The following is a 16297-nucleotide window of genomic DNA, read 5'->3' on the forward strand; positions in this document are numbered from 1 at the left end:
TGACCGTTGAGATGGAATGCTGGCGGTTTTTATGCTGGGCTCTCATTTTAAACTTGGTCACAATTTTGAATTTTGAAGCAGCAGTAGATAAAATAGAATTTTGAGGAACCTGGACAAGAAAGTCGTGTAGAACTTGGTAATTTTTTAAAGTGAAACATTTTAACTTGAAAGTTGGCTTAATTTAAATATTGGAAAATGTTAAGAGTTGAAAATAAGGGAAAAAAAAGTAAAAGCTATATTAGAAAGTGGCATTGATATGTCTTATGACTGGTGTAGGGAAGATTTTGTATTTCTTTTTCCCAAGGTAAGAATAAACTCGCTCTCACTCGTTTCAATACATTTCTAATGATTCATGTGAAACCAAGAAAACTATCCTGTTAGTGAAATCGCCCACTATCAGACTGGCAGAAGAGTATAGTGCTTTTGTGGTATGGTATGTGTTCAACAATGTCACTGGGTATGAAATGAAGTGTGTTCGGTTTTTGAATTGTGCTTTGGAAACTTAACATGTGTCAGTTATCTACACATTTGATATCTACTTCATTGGTTCTAATTTTCTTAATAACTTTGCAGAGTTACTGTACATACCACACAGTAGCAAATACTGCTAATGGAATACCAATAGCGTTTATTAGATTCAATTGTGAAGGAGTTGTGGACACTGAAAGTGGTAAGCAATGTCATTGGGCACCCACCAAAAGAAGTGAGTATTCAATTTTGGAATCATGCTTTGGACACTTCATGTGTATCAGTTATCCCCATGTTACAAACTGATTACTGTTGTTAATTGATTTGCTAGGTTCAGGTATGAAGGAATTCTGGGCAGTCAGTCCATGGGAAAATACACATGAGATTACATCGAGAGTGTTCTATTCCAGAGATAGCTTGGAAGATGGACAGTATTGCTGAAAGAAAACCACCCATACAGTGTTTCACATGTTTATCAAATCGTTACTTGTAGTGGCACATAAATGTTAACACTTTGATTGTAATTAGCGAACACACTTTCTCAGCAATCCAAGAATTTCTTGTAATGAGAAGTTACATCGTTACCCGGTTAAAGGAAGTACAAATCAGGGTCAATGCAACTATGTTATTGACTTTCCTCAGAAAAATAATTTTTTTACTGCTTCTTTAAAATTTACATGTGTGACGAAGTTTACTTACAGAATCTGGCATTGAGAACGCCCTTATTTATATTTTAGATAGTAATTATTTCTGGATGATTCAAGTGGAATGCTATGACCTCCACTTGATCTATCCCTTAGAAGTTAATTACCCATGAGGACACAAGTACATGAACATTACAATGAGAGGGGTCTTTACTCCAGGCCCTGTAAAATTAATGGCATTTTACTTAATATTATGGTTGGAAATTTGATGGCACAGGTATGGGTGAGACCACAAACTTCTGAGTTTGCTATTTGTACTTCTTGCGCACAATTTTTGAATAATTTAAGTATTTTTAGTAATGTTTCAATGTTGTGACAGTGGTACATGAGATTATAAACCTGTTTACACAACTCCTCGCCTCAGATTGCTGCAAAGAAATGATAAGGTTTCAATGTGATGCTCTATGTTTGTTCTGTAATCTGCTTCCTCATTGCTACTGTCTTCATGTGAATTACTGCAGAGCCTCTTCGGAAGCCAACTCCATACATGTCACCAAGACAGATTTATGGGCAATTCCTGTAGCTTTCTAGTATTTTATCAAAATCCCACTCAGGATAGAAAATAAAGATTGCACAGAAATGTTTGCATGGGTATTTATACATCTCAAAGTCTTCACATGTGATACTGTACTGATAGCCACTGCAGTTAACAATACGCCCATGCATTTTCAATTCTCTGAAAGGCCTTTTGCATTCGCAGATCTTTTGTTAGATCTCTAAATTCTCTGTTATTGATTCTGAAATTTCTTGTCACATACCTAGGAACCTCTTCATGCCATTTGGTTTATATTCAGCCATCTTCCCCATGCCTGTTTCCGATACAAAAGGCACAAGTAAACTTTTGTCTGATGAAATGCTTGTTCAGATGCGTTATTTCCGAAGAGAAATCAGTAACCCAGTGCATGGGATTCCAATCTTTGATCCAGTCCTTGGAAATGTGTAGCTCTTCATAAATGGATCTTGCATGTTCACCCTGAATGAAAAAAAGCTAAATAGCTCACATTACTCCTCACAGCTTTAAAAAATAAGGGAATATCTTATGTTGTTGTTTAGTAAGTAGCATCTATTAAACAACTATCCCCATACGTCTTCGAAAAGATCGCTTTGCCAATAGCTCTGATAACAAAAAAATAATGGTTTCACTTCTTCATTACTGAAGATTATTCCCCAAAGCCGACAAAACAGGCTGGATTCGGTAGTTTTGCACCATGGCGATGTCTCAGTAAGGCAGACACAAATCAGAGCAAAGTATATTCATCATGGTTTGTTTCACGTGATACTAAGGAACTGCTTGGCTTTGAATTTCATGTAATTTTGCACTCTACTGCTTAAATCCTTTTGCATGCCATGGGGGATATACTTCACACCAAATGTATTTCTTTACAGCATTTAAGGGAATAATTGATACCACTTCTGTAGGCTCCTGGCATCTGGTGGCAGTCTGCTGCACCAGCTGTTTGTTATGAAATATAGCCTTCAGGACTGTGGGAAGTATACATCCCACCAAACAACGGTGTTTTAATGGTGCTTGGAAAGTGTAGGTACCACCAAAGTAATTTCTGGAAGTGGCTTGGAAAGTATACTTACCACAAAATTAATCTGTCATTTGTGATCCTTGTGAAGCCACCAACTTAGGGGTATCCCAAAACTTTTGTGAATATGTCTTACCACCTCTGTCTATGTTAGACATCTTGTGGTAGTACACTGCACCAGTTGTATGAAAACTACACCAACTATCAGTTTCTCTTTGTCATGGAATCAGTACTGTAGTCTGAACACATTCCTTCCATTCTGAAATATGCATTACTGTGATCAGTATCAGGTCATTCCTTTATTACACAATAAAGTTTCTATGATTGTTTTCACATTGTGATAACTAAATTTTAATGTCGACTTTTAAATAAAGCAAAAGGAAACAAAATAAAAAGTGAAAACCCTGTTCGCCATATAATGGCAACACATAACAGCTCACAAAATGGAGGAGGCATATCCATCTAAACCTATAGTTTCAATACCTGACAAAGAGTTTATTTTGTTTTGTTTTAGGGCGCAAATAGAATGAGGGTCATATGCACGGATGTCAGAACCATAGCACACAAAAGACAAAAAAAAGGAGTTAAAAGCGACTACACGTTAGGCACAAGAAACAGAAGGAAAGATAGTAAAAAACAGGTACTTGGAGAAAGCTCCATAGAGAAAAAGAGGTCCTGAACTAGAGATCAAATGTTCTTTGTCATATTGCTACAGCAGATAAAAAGCAAAATACAGTTGACAGCCCTCACGTTGTTTGCTAAAACTGATGATAACTCAGACATTAAACATAGATTGGAATGCAAGTGGTCAAAAAAGGCATTCTACCTGGAAATGGTGAACTGTCAAAGGTTGAGGGTAATGAGCACAAAGTGGTGGGGGAGAACCGCCTAACAAATGGCGGTGGCTAAAAAGACAGTGCCCAGTATGCAACCTAGCTAAAATGGTCTTCTCACAGCAAGAGGGCTGAGAGGAGATCGTCCAAGATGCTGTGAGACGTTCAATTTCCCATAGCATGTTACCATGAAGGTAGGACCAGTGGTGATACCAAAGTGATATCACCTGCTGACAGATGGCAACACAGAGATCATTGGAGGGAATGGAAAAACTGGCAGGCTGAGCTGCCAGGACTGCAGCCTCGGCTTTCTCGTCAGATCAACGTGACCAGGAACCCACATAAACATCACAGGGGCTCCATCAGGAGTGAGCAAGCGACAGCTTTCCTGAACTCATTGCACTAAGGGATGGACGGTGTACAGCACACAGAGGATTTGAAGTGCACTGAGAGAGTCAGAGCAGATGAGACAATTGAAAAGTCTGTGTCTCTGGATGTACTGTATAGCCTGATACATGGGAAAGAGCTCTGCTGTGAATACCAAGCATTGTTTTGGAAGCCGATACCAAAAATCGTCGGTGCCAATGACGAAGGCACACTTGTCACCATGGTCAGTCCAAGAGCCATCAGTGCACACAAAGGTATTATGTGAAGTTCTGTGTGAAGGTCGTGAAACTTCGTCGATAAAGTGAGGCTGGCATAGTGGCTTTGGGAATCAAATGGAGGCGAAGGTGAACACCGGCAGCTACATGAAGTCAAGATGGTGAAGGCTTCGTACCCATCGGGAAAGTGGCAGGTAGCATGAAGTTAAGCTGCTGGGGCAAGCGAACTCCAGTAGATAACAGAGAAGAGGGACACATCTCCATACTGGCGATCACAGGGGTCCTGAAAGATGGAGGCATAGGATGGGTGGCCAGGCATGGCAGACAAACATCATGCACATTTGCTGAGGAGGAAGTCATGGGGGTATGACAGCAGTAGTTCAGCAGCTTTCGCATATAGACTCTCAACTGGAATAGTGCAAAAGGCACCAGTGACCAAACGGATGCCATGATGGTGGAGTGCATTGAGATAATGTAAGATGGACAGATGTGCAGAAGCATAAACGAAACACCTAGGGACTGGTACAAATAGAGGAGGGTGGTCTGATCTATTCCCCAGGAAGTGCTGCTGAGGACTAAAGAACACTAAGGGACCATGTATAGTGAGTGGCCAGGTAAGCAACATGGGAGGACCAAGAAAGTTTCCTATCGAGGATGAGTCCCAGGAATTTCGTAGTTTCGATGAACGGAATAGCAACAGGGGCAAGACGTAAAGATGGTGTAAGAAGCTATTTGCGCCGCCAGAAATTCATAAAAAAATTTTTGTCGGTGGAAGATTGAAAGCCATTGCCGATGCATCATGAGTAAAGATGATCGAGACATCGCTGAAGACGCCACTCGATGAGACAAGTTCATGGAGAACTGCAGTAGATGGCAAAATGGTCAACGAAAAGGGAGCCCAAGATGCCTGGCAGAAGACAGGCCGTGGTAGGGTTATTAGGGTTAATGGCAAAGAGGACAAAGTTCAGGACGTACCCCTGAGGCACACCGTTTTCCAGGATAAATGTGTCCGGCAAGGCAGAACCTACACAAACCTTGAAAACTCGGTCTTTTAAAAATTCCCGAAGGAAACGGGGCATGCAGCCTTGGAAGCCCCATGCTTAGAGAGTATGGAGGATACCAGTCCTCCAGCAGTGTTATAGATTTTCTTTAAATCGAAAAACACAGCCACAGTCTGGTATTTCCGCAGAAAACTATTCATGACATGGGTTGAGAAGGTGACAAGGTGGTCAACTGCAGAGCGACGCACTCGAAATCCACACTGTGCAGTGGTCAGTAAATTGTGAGACTCTAGCCACCAAACCAGCTGGGCATGAATCATACATTCCATCACTTTGCAAACACAGCTGATGAGAGGAATATGGCGATAACTAGAAGGAAGCTGTTTGTCCTTACCGATTTTAGGTATGGGTATGACAGTTGCTTCACAACAGTGTCTAGGAAACGGGCCCTCTGCCCAGATGAAGGAAAAAGTGATTGGCCATAAGAGAAAGGTTCTGCAACATATGTGAAGATCGTCCGGCTCTTGGGCAGAGGATCAGGATAGAGTAGTGAGTGCATAGTCTAACTCCCTCACAGTAAAGGCAGCATTGCAGCACTCACAATTCTGAGAAGGGGAGGGTATCACCTGAGCCTGCTCCACTAGTTTCCGATGGAAGAAGGCAGGGTGACTGTGGGAAGAGCTCGAAATCTCCGCAAAATAGCGGACCAAGGTGTTGGAGATAGCAATAGGGTCCACTATGACGTCGTCTGGCACCGTCAGACCCGAAACTGGGAAATGAACCTTGGTCCCAGAGAGCCATCAGAAGTTGGCCCCCACGACAGAAGAGGGAGTGGAACTGTTAAAAGAACTAGTAAATGAAATCCAGCTACTTGTTTTGCTAACCCGAAGAACGTGACAACACTGTGTATGTAACTGTTTATGACAAATGCGGGATGACTGTTAGAAACATCACCACGCGCGAATTGCGTTATAGCACACCTCAGTCCACCAAGGGACTGAGACACAGCGTGGTAAAGAGGATATGTGAGAAATGGAATGTTCCGCGGCAGTAAGGATAACATTTGTACGATATTCTACCTGGTTATGACAACTGGGGAAATGTGGTTCGTCGATGGTTGCCAGGGACAAGTAAAGCCTTGAGTCGGCCTTAGAAAGCAGCCATTTGGGTGTGCACAGAGGTGGGGTAGGAATCAGCAAATAGATAGTGCGTGGGAAATGGTTGCACGAGTATGTGTCAGAGAGAATGAACCACTGAACACGAAGGGCAGGCTCGGCAGTGCAGGAGAGGTCCAAATTGGAGTAAGTGTGTGTGGACTCTAATAGGAACACGGGTGCTCCCGTGTTAAGACAGATGAGGTTAAGTTGATTGAGAAGGTCAGCCAAGATGGCGCCTCTCTGACTGGTTCTGGGAGAACTCCAAAGGGGATGGTGTGCATTAAAGTCACCGAGCAGCAGAAAGAGGTGAGGGAACTGCCCAATTAGTTGGAGGATCTCTGCCTTGGTGAGAATGAATGACAGAGGCAAGTAAACGGTGCAAAGGGGAACGGTCAAGTGAGGAAGCTGGGTGCTCAGGGAGATGGGTTGACTACGAACATCATCCTAGATGAGCAGTGTGACTCCCCCATGAGATGGACTGCCGTCCTCGGTGGAAAGGTCAAAGTGGATTGGAAAGAACTGCGGTAGCTCAAAATGGTCGTGAGAACACAATTTTGTTTCGTGAAGACAGACAACTAGTGGACACTGCGGTTCTAAGAGCAGCCTGAAGTCCTCTTTGTTTTAGAGAAGGCTACAGACGTTCCATAGGAGGAGAGTCATGATGAGGAAAGGGGAGGAGAGAAAAAATGAAGGGGTGTCCCCTCGGCAGCTGCCGAGTGCCAGCCTTCAAAGACTCACTGCTACAGGGCACAGAGGCTGGAGGATGCTGTTCCATGAAATCCACAGAGGCGGCAGCATTCTCCTCTGTCGGTCTGTGGAGTCTAGGGCAGAAAAACGGTTGGCGATGCACACAGGTGACACAGTGGTCGGCCAGACGAGAGTATCACATTGTAACATTGTTAAAGAGTATCTCTGAGGCAGCGAAGGAGAAGACTGTTTGCCTTTGTTTGACTTCTTGTAGCCTTTCCAGTTGGCAGAGGAAGACTCTGATGTTTGTTGGCTGAAGCGACGTAGGAAGTCTTCACAGGAGTATTCTTTGTGTCCTTTACAGCCTGCTGGTTATGTAACAGGGGAATTCGCTCCATGAGGCGAAAGTGTGGTGACTTGTTGCACAGCTGAAGGAGGAGATGGAGATGTACCATGACAATGGGCGGTTTTACAATTGCAGTGCCGAATTTGAAGTGCATGTCTACATGGCTATGTCCTTCGTGAAGTGAGAAGCAGGAAGAACAGTACTGTAAGTGCCAGATGGGAGAGTGCAGGTTTTCCAACTAGCTGACAACTTGTGAGCGACTGGGTAAGGCCTTTTTTCCTTCACCTGGATCTCTTGGACAGTCCTCGCATCGGGATACATGGGATAATCTCGAGAGGAGGCGGCATGGGGGCCATTGCAGTTGATACAGTGGGAATAAGGAGGTGGACAATCGCTCTCATGAGCACCCGTATTACAGGTTGCACATTTGGCCAGGTGTCGACAGGACATTCGAGTGTGGTTGTGGTGAAGACACTGGTAACAGCACAGTAGGTCTGGAATGTACGGCCTGACTGTGATAATTTCATAAACTGCTTCGATTTTTGACGGAAGCACCACTCTATCAAAAGTGAGAAAAGGTGCGTGGGGGCACTAAGGAGGCATCGACTATTTTCATCACCCGGTGGACTGCAATGACACCCTGGTCAAAGAGGTACGTTTGGATTTCTGCCTTGGTCAGACTATCGAGCAGCCTTGTGTAAATAACACCATAGGAAGAATTCAGTATTTGATGGGCCTCGACACATACAGGACAGCCACGGAGGAGGAAGCTCCAAGCAGTTGTACTTGAGAATCAGAAGTAGTCTCCAAAAGCAAAGTGGCATTGAGCAAACGAGAGCAGGATTTTACAGGACCAGCAATTGCATTGACATCTTTCTGAATAATAAACAGATTTACCATAGCGAAGGACTGACTGTCTTCAGTACATGAAACCGTGAGGAACTGTGGTGTGGGTGGGAGGGTCTTTGAATAGTTAGCCTCATTCTGTTTACGTTTTGTAGATGTTGACTGTGAAGACGGTTGGCTCATTGTGAGAAAATCCCCCATGATTGCCAGTATCTCCGGTGGCATGCTCCTTCCAAATGGGGGCCCCCTTCAGAGGAGGATGCACACATCTCAGGTCACATCTCCTGAACACCCGAAAGAAGGACCAATCAGCAATTTGGGTAGGCAGCAGCTCAGGCATTCATCACTCACTGGGCCTGGCCTGTACCAGGGGGTAGATGCAAACCCTACCTGTCAATCTGGGGCTGGGAATTACGCATAACTCAGTACTTGTTCCGCATCAGATATGTGGGAGGGCACAGGGAGGAAGAAGAAAACAGAGGGCCCTCAAACGCCAAAGCAGAGGAAGGACAGGAGAAGGGGAATGGAGAAAGAAAAAGGAATGAAAAACAGTGGAGAGACTGTTCTGATATTGGCTACTGAAAATGCAGAACACATTTCCAAAAACATCCCAGACATGTTCCGCAAGGGAGGAGAGAATAAAAGCAAGAGGATAGACATGCAGAACAGAAGGGAAACTAGGCTGCAAAGGCTGGGACCCCTGGTAGCTAAGCATTAACAGCGAGCCCCCTGTGGGGACATCCATAGTTTTTGGTCCTAAGTCACAGAAATAAAATTACGAAAAATGAATATTGTCAGTTGATCACAATTGTAATAGGAAGCAAAATAAATTATCTCCGCTGAGTTGCTACAAAAAATGCGCCTGGAAAAGGAGAGGCTCCTGTTACAAACACTAGCAATTCACATAGTTACCATATGTGGCTGATATTGCTTGTCTACCACAAGCTCTTATTTCAGCTTCACTGTGCGGTTGCTGGTAACTTTTACCATGGAAGAGTAGATTTATTATTGCAAATAGTAGCCACCTTAAGGAAGGTTATGAAACATGTCACTTACAAATTAGTGAAAAAGGAGGCAGTGTTACCCTAAAGTATAAAGGGATTTCCTAAATAGTAATTTTTATTGGATTAAGCTCTTTCCATACCCTTTCTAGAGATTTCAGCCACCTGCCCCCTAGTGTGGAGATATGAAAAATACCTGGTTGCAAGTGCCTTGCTCATGAATCCAGTTTGAGTAAAATCAGAGTGCAATAGGCTAACTCAAAAACATTAGTGTTATATGGATAGAGCAGAAAAAAGCTTTATTAAATGAACAAAGGTTCTAGTCAGTAACTACCTTTGTTTATGGACCAGTTTCCAAAAAATACACTTTGTGTCAAGGATCCAGTTTGTACATCGCCTTTATAAATATTTCCCAAAAAATATATCTTGGGTCAAGACATTCAGATTATACATCACGTTTCTGAATATTTTTAATGTAGCAAGACGAATGGGGATTGTTTAACTTATGAAAACTAATCAAGAGTTGGAAATAAGCTCTTTCTTCCCCTGATAATTATAAAAAGAGAAATTAATTTGATCACAATATTATTGGAGACAGATGAAGACTAGGTGGGGGATAGACTAAGAGAATAACTTCATATGGCAATGAAAGACTTGCACCAAAACAAAGCACCTGGAGGAGACAACGTTCTCTCCCATTTGTGGTGATCCTTCAGTCAGACAGACAGCCAAGTCACACTATCCCACGTGGTATGCAAGATAAGAGACAAGCGAAACATCCTCACACTTCAGGAAGATGTTATCTACATCTACATCTACATTTATACTCCGCAAGCCACCCAACGGTGTGTGGCGGAGGGCACTTTACGTGCCACGGTCATTACCTCCCTTTTCTATTGCAGTCGCATATGGTTCGCGGGAAGAATGACTGCCGGAAAGCCTCTGTGCGCCCTCGAATCTCTCTAATTTTACATTCGTGATCTCCTCGGGAGGTATAAGTAGGGGGAAGCAATATATTCGATACCTCATCCAGAAACGCACCCTCTCGAAACCTGGACAACAAGCTACACCGCGATGCAGAGCGCCTCTCTTTCAGAGTCTGCCACTGGAGTTTGCTAAACATCCCGTAACGCTATCACGCTTACCAAATAACACTGTGACGAAACGCGCCGCTCTTCTTTGGATCTTCTCTATCTCCTCCGTCAACCCGACCTGGTACGGATCCCACACTGATCAGCAACACTCAAGTATAGGTCGAACGAGTGTTTTGTAAATCACCTCCTTTGTTGATGGACTACATTTTCTAAGGACTCTCCCAATGAATCTCAACATGGCACCCGCCTTACCAACAATTAATTTTATATGAGCATTCCACTTCAAATCGTTCCGCACGCATACTCCCAGATATTTTATAGAAGTAACTGCTACCAGTGTTTGTTAAGCTATCATATAATCATACAATAAAGGATCCTTCTTTCTATGTATTCGCAATACATTACATTTGTCTATGTTAAGGGTCAGTTGCCACTCCCTGCACCAAGTGCCTATCCGCTGCAGATCTTCCTGCATTTCGCTACAATTTTCTAATGCTGCAACTTCTCTGTATACTACAGCATCATCTGCGAAAAGCCGCATGGAACTTCTGACACTATCTACTAGGTCATTTATATATATATATATTGTGAAAGAGCAATGGTCCCATAACACTCCCCTGTGGAACGCCAGAGGTTACCTTAACGTCTGTAGAAGTCTCTCCATTGAGAACAACACACTGTGTTCTGTTTGCTAAATACTCTTCAATCCAGCCACACAGTTGGTCTGATATTCCGTAGGCTTTTACTTTGTTTATCAGGTGAGGCGACAGTGCGGAACTGTATCGAAAGCCTTCCGGAAGTCAAGGAAAATAGCATCTACCTGGGAGCCTGTAACTAATATTTTCTGGGTCTCATGAACAAATAAAGAGAGTTGAGTCTCACACGATCGCTGTTTCCAGAATCCCTGTTGATTCCTACAGAGTAGATTCTGGGTTTCCAGAAACGACATGATACGTGGGCAAAAAACATGTTCTAAAATTCTACAACAGATCGACGTCAGAGATATAGGTCTATAGTTTTGCGCATCTGCTCGACGACCCTTCTTGAAGACTGGGACTACCAGTGCTCTTTTCCAATCATTTGGAGCCTTCCGTTCCTCTAGAGACTTGCGGTACACGGCTGTTAGAAGGGGGGCAAGTTCTTTCGCGTACTCTGTGTAGAATCGAATTGGTATCCCGTCAGGTCCAGTGGAATTTCCTCTGTTGAGTGATTGCAGTTGATTTTCTGTTCCTTGGACACTTATTTCGATGTCAGCCATTTTTTCGTTTGTGCGAGAATTTAGAGAAGGAACTGCAGTGCGGTCTTCCTCTGTGAAACAGCTTTGGAAAAAGGTGTTAAGTATTTCAGCTTTACGTGTGTCATCTTCTGTTTCAATGCCATCATTATCCCGGAGTGTCTGGATATGCAGCCTCGAGCCACTTACTGATTTAACGTAAGACCAGAACTTCCTAGGATTTTCTGTCAAGTCGGTACATAGAATTTTACTTTCGAATTCACTGAACGCTTCACACATAGCCCTCCGTACGCTAACTTTGATATCGTTTAGCTTCTGTTTGTCTGAGAGGTTTTGGCTGCGTTTAAACTTGCAGTGAAGCTCTATTTGCTTCCGCAGTAGTTTCCTAACTTTGTTGTTGAACCACGGTGGGTTTTTCCCACCCCTCACAGTTTTACTTGGCACGTACCTGTCTAAAACCCATTTTACGATTGCTTTGAACTTTTTCCATAAACACTCAACATTGCCAGTGTCGGAACAGAAATTTTCGTTTTGATCTGTTAGGTAGTCTGAAATCTGCCTTCTATTACTCTTGCTAAACAGATATACCTTCCTCTCTTTTTATATATTCCTATTTACTTCCATATTCAGGGATGCTGCAACGGCCTTATGATCACTGATTCCCTGTTCTGCGCTTACAAAGTCGAAAAGTTCGGGTCTGTTTGTTATTAGTAGGTCCAAGATGTTATCTCCACGAGTCGGTTCTCTGTTTGATTGCTCGAGGTAATTTTCGGATAGTGCACTCAGTATAATGTCACTCGATGCTCTGTCCCTACCACCCGTCCTACACATCTGAGTGTTCCAGTCTATATCTGGTAAATTGAAATCTCCACCTAAGACTATTACATGCTGAGAAAATTTATGTGAAATGTATTCCAGATTTTCTCTCAGTTGTTCTGCCACTAATGCTGCTGAGTCGGGAGGTCGGTAAAAGGAGCCAATTATTAACCTAGCTCGGTTGTTGAGTGTAACCTCCACCCATAATAATTCACAGGAACTATCCACTTCTACCGCACTACAGGATAAACTATTACTAACAGCGACAAACACGCCACCACCGGTTGCATGCAATCTGTCCTTTCTAAACACCATCTGTGCCTTTGTAAAAATTTCGGCAGAATTTATCTCTGGCTTCAGCCAGCTTCCTGTACCTATAACGATTTCAACTTCGGTGCTTTAATTCCTATTCCAAAAATATCCAGGCCTGAAAGTTATGAATATTACAGAACTATCAGTTTGGCAAGTCATGGTTGGTGTTTGATGCAAATTAACTACAGAAGAGTGGTAAAACTGGTAGACACTCACTGATCTTAGGAAAGGTCACTTCGGTATCTGGAGAAAAGTAGCAACACATGAGGCAGTACTGGCCCTGTGAAAAATCTTACTAGGTAGGTTAAAGAAAGGACGATGCTACGATGATGGTTTTGAGTAAGGGACTGAATTTTGCACCCACACCACAGGTTCTGCCATTACCTTCGTTTATCAGCGCCACTGAAGAAGCGGTTCGACCACTCCCCTCGGATTCAGCAGAGAAAATAAGACGTAAACATGCCGTGCAATTATGAAGACTCGCCCACAAGGGAGCAATTTATCTATGGCAGAGAGGGCTGCACTACGTATGCTTCGCCAGGATACTGAGACGATGGTACTCCCAGCGGATAAAGGTAATGCTACTGTTTTATTGTCTCGGGACGAATACCATGATAAAATGTACAATTTATTGAGTGATAGCATATACCGGAAGATCAGCAGGGATCCCACTAATCGAGTGGCAAAGAAAACTGTTTCGCTTCTGAATGATTCTCCCTTTCCACTAGAAGTTGTTCGGAGATTGAAACCAAGTGGTCCAGTGCCTCCTAGACTTTATGGTCTACCAAAGATCCACAAGAAAGATGTTCCTCTATGCCCCATAGTGAGTAACTTAGGCTCTCCGACCTATGACGTTGCCAAACATCTGGCATCATTGTTGAGGCCTCTTGTGGGAAAATGTACTCACCACATAAGAAACTCGGCTGACTTCAATAGTAAACTGAAATCATTGAAAATGAACCCGTCTGATATATTAGTTAGTTTTGATGTGGTGGCTTTATTTACAAAGGTCCGCCTTCCAGAATCTCTACAACTTATTGAAAGAAGTTTTGACAAAGAGATTTCAGCTTTATTTAAACATGTTCTGACCTCCACATATTTCTTATTTAACAACGAATTTTTTGAACAGATGGACGGAGTCGCCATGGGTAGTCCCTTATCCCCTCTGGTGGCCAATTTATTTATGGAGGACTTCGAGGAGAAGGCGCTTGAATCTGCTGACTTGAAACCCACGGTATTCTGGAGGTATGTCGATGACACCTTTGTAGTTTGGCCCCATGGTGAAGACAACTTGCAAGACTTTTTAAGACATCTGAACTCCCTCCACGATCAAATAAAGTTCACAATGGAAATTGAAAAGGAGGGATGCCATCCATTCTTGGATGTTCTGGTTCGCCGCAGAGAGGATGGCACTTTGGGACATGAAGTGTATAGGAAGCCGACACACACCGATCTGTATTTACGTGCAAATAGCTGCCACCATCCTGCCCAGACAATGAGTGTTCTCCGAACTTTGACCCACAGAGTGCATATTATTTCTGACGAAAGCAGTCTGCAAGATGAACTTTCCCACTTACATAGAGTGTTTGAAGACAATAGGTACTCCCCACAGCAGATACAGTAGGCACTGAAAATGAAACCGAAAGAGGCCACAAAGAAAGCAGAAGAAGACGAAGAAACCTTTAAATCGATGGCCTTCCTGCCACATGTGGGTAGCCTCTCATCAAAAATAGGACGATTTCTCTGCAGACATAACGTAAAAGTGATTTTTCGTCCTCCACCCAAGACAGCTGCACTCATGGGCTCCATCAAAGATGATTTGCTGCTCCCAAAATCTGGAGTTTACAAAATCCCATGTGAATGTGGCCTTTCTTACATTGGACAAACAACTCGTACTTTCCAAGAAAGATGTACAGAACACCGGTGGTATACACGACTTTTACAATCTAACAAGTCGGCAGTTGCAGAGCACTGCATTGAAACTCGTCACAGTATGTTGTATGACAACGTCGAAATTTTGGCAACTACATCATATTTTTGGGACTCGATAGTGAAGGAGGCAATTGAGATTCGCTTGACGTCGAATTTAATTAATAGAGATAGTGGTTTCAATCTTGATAAATCATGGAATCCGGCACTTGGTGTAATAAACTCACAAAGATGTCATCACAGCGCAGCTCACAATGATATATCGACATGCCAACACAAATCGACTGCGGAGTCATAGATGTAACTCGCGCTTTGTGCTCGTCTCTGCCGCCGATCAACGTCTCTGGCACATTTGCGTCTGTGGCCTCATGCGCAGTTGCGCGGCACACGACTACAAAGGAATGAAGCGAGCACTGGAGCGGCAGTCTTGCGGCTCACTCTGAAGATGGCTGAACGTTACACAGCCGAAATATTAGATGAAGCAGGAGAATTATTGCGGCTGCACATCTGAAACTTAATGGAACAAAGGCAAACACATTTATTGCATTAGTAAATATAGAAAAAGCTTTTGACAATGTTGATTGAACTATCTGAAGATAGTAAGGATAAAATACAAAGACTAAAATATTGTCTAAAATTTGTATACTATTGAAATACAGTTGTGTGTAAAGATATGAAAGGTGTGCAGTACTTGGGAAGGCAGTGAGGTATTGTAGAGGGCGAAACCATGGCTTAGATACAGTATGTATCATCAAAGGGATGTTGTTCCAGAAACAATTCTTTTGTTGCACAGGGGTTAATTATTTTGTGTGCTATCCTCCTTGTGAATTATAATGCTAATGTTTTTGAGGGGAATGGCAATAATAAAGTAATGGTATACAAATTCAACAAAATCAAACAATGTAAAAATCAGGATAGGATGTAATAATATGATGAAAAGATGGGTTGCTACTCACCTTATAGGGGTGATGCTGAGTCGCAGTAGGCACAACAAAAAGACCATCACACAGGAAGCTTTCAGCCAACGAGGCCTTCGTCAAAAATAGACTACACACACACACACACACACACACACACACACACACACACACACACACGGGCACGCGCGCACATGCAAATGCAACTCTCATACACATGACTACAGTGTCTGGCAGCTGAAGCCAGACTACGAATGGCGATATTTGCTGGGAGAGGCAACTGGGTGGGGGTGTGGAAGAGGCTGGGGTGGGGAGGGGGAGGGACAGCAGGGAAGGGTGGGAATGGTAAAGTGCTACTGTGGGAACATGCAGGGAAGAGTGGAGAGAGGGCGGGACAGCTAGGTGCAGTTGGGAGGTTAGATGGAGAGTGGGGGAGAGAGTGGTGAATAGTGGAAAAGGGAGAGAAGTAAAACGACTGGGTGCACTGGTGGAATAGAATGCTGTGTAACATTGGAATGGGAACACGAAAGGGGATAGGAGGATAGGGAGAATGACTAATGAAGATTGAGGACAGAACGGTTATGGGAACTTACGATATATTGCAGGGAGAGTTCCCAATTGTGTACTTCAGAAAATCTAGTGTTGGTGGGAAGGATCCAGATAGCACAGGCTGTGAAGAACTCTAAATCCCTCACGTGGCTGTTTCAGCAATACCTTCACTTTGACAGCTGCCGCCCATTCCATACCAAGAAGTCCCTTCCATACAGCCTAGTCACTTGTGGCCGTCACATCTGCAGTCATGAGCAGATCCTCTCAAA

Source organism: Schistocerca serialis, chromosome 4, assembly GCF_023864345.2.
Source record: "Schistocerca serialis cubense isolate TAMUIC-IGC-003099 chromosome 4, iqSchSeri2.2, whole genome shotgun sequence".
Taxonomy (NCBI): domain Eukaryota; kingdom Metazoa; phylum Arthropoda; class Insecta; order Orthoptera; family Acrididae; genus Schistocerca; species Schistocerca serialis.